This window comes from Myotis brandtii, unplaced genomic scaffold, assembly GCF_000412655.1.
Source record: "Myotis brandtii unplaced genomic scaffold, ASM41265v1 scaffold78, whole genome shotgun sequence".
Lineage (NCBI taxonomy): Eukaryota > Metazoa > Chordata > Mammalia > Chiroptera > Vespertilionidae > Myotis > Myotis brandtii.
Window position 1 is genome coordinate 1,009,618 of NW_005371131.1, and position 1,257 is coordinate 1,010,874.

The window sequence follows — 1,257 nt, forward strand, 5'->3', positions numbered from 1 at the left end:
GCCGAGGAATGTGCGGGTTGTCGGGGCTGGGCGACTCGGGGCGTCTGCAGCCAAGCCCTCCCTGCCGCTCTGTGCGTGACCCAGGGGCACTCTGCCCTAGGCGACTCCCTCCTGGGCTCTGCAGCCACTTCCTGCGGGCGTTGGGGGAACCGGGATGCCTGACCTCGGAGGCCTTGAATGCCAGAGACCAGCTTAGGCCTTGAGTTCTGTCAGCTGGGGTGGCCACTCCCTTTCTCCCATTCCTTTTAATCCTATAGAGGCCCCGCAGGTGCCAAGGGACGGACTTGAGCCCGTGCTCTCTCCTGCCAGGTGTGTGGGGGACAGGCCGTGGCAGGCCACTGAGAGTGGTGTGGTCTGGGGTGGTGGTCTCAATGACATGGACCCTGAAACCCAGCTGCGAGCCTTCCTGTTCTGCCCTGGCTATGGCTGACCTTTTCTGAGCCTCTGTTTCCCTACCTGTAAAATGGGCCGATTAAAGCAGGCATCAGCTGTTATGTTACTAAGGGCTCTGCCCTGTCAGCACCTGGGAGGCTTGCGGAACAGGTAAATGAGATCACACCTGAGATGGATGGGTCAGAAAGCTGGACTGAGCACCCTCCCCCGCCCCTGAGGTCAGGGAATCTGCTGTGCACCGGCCGGTGCCTTCCTCAAGGAGGGAGATAGATCTCCGACTCCCGCTTCATATTTTTTTGTTCCCCTCTGCTGCTCCCCGGGACAGTGAGCTCCAAGGACAGGCAGGAAGTCCTGGGCGCTGTCCTTGCACAGAGACCCCACCAGGCTCTCAGGAGAGGGGAGGGCTCACTGAGGTCACCAGAGGAGGTAATACCCCAGTTGAGCTGTAAGGGATACATGGGCAGAGGGAAGGGCAGTGGAAGTGCCCACACACCTGGCAGGAGAGAGCACCAGCCAAGGGTTGGAGCCAAGGATCCCCAGGAAGGAGGCAGGTGTGGCTGGAGGAAGCGGTCTGAGCACCGACCTGGCTGGGGCCGAGGAGCCCTGTTTACCCACAGGTGGAGGGTGGAGGGGACGCGCTGTGTGCAGAGTGCTGGGCTTTGTCATTGTCTTCCTGAATCCTCCCGCTGGCCGCCAGGGGAGGGGGTTATTTGCACAACTGGAAAACGGGGAAACCGAGGCACAGAGAATTCCAGCACTTGCTCAAGTGGCACAGGGGCACGACTGAGACTCCAGTGTATGCGCTCTTTTCCTGGGGTCAGGCTTTGTCTCAGGGAGGATCGGGGATAGTCTCAGAGGTGCCGA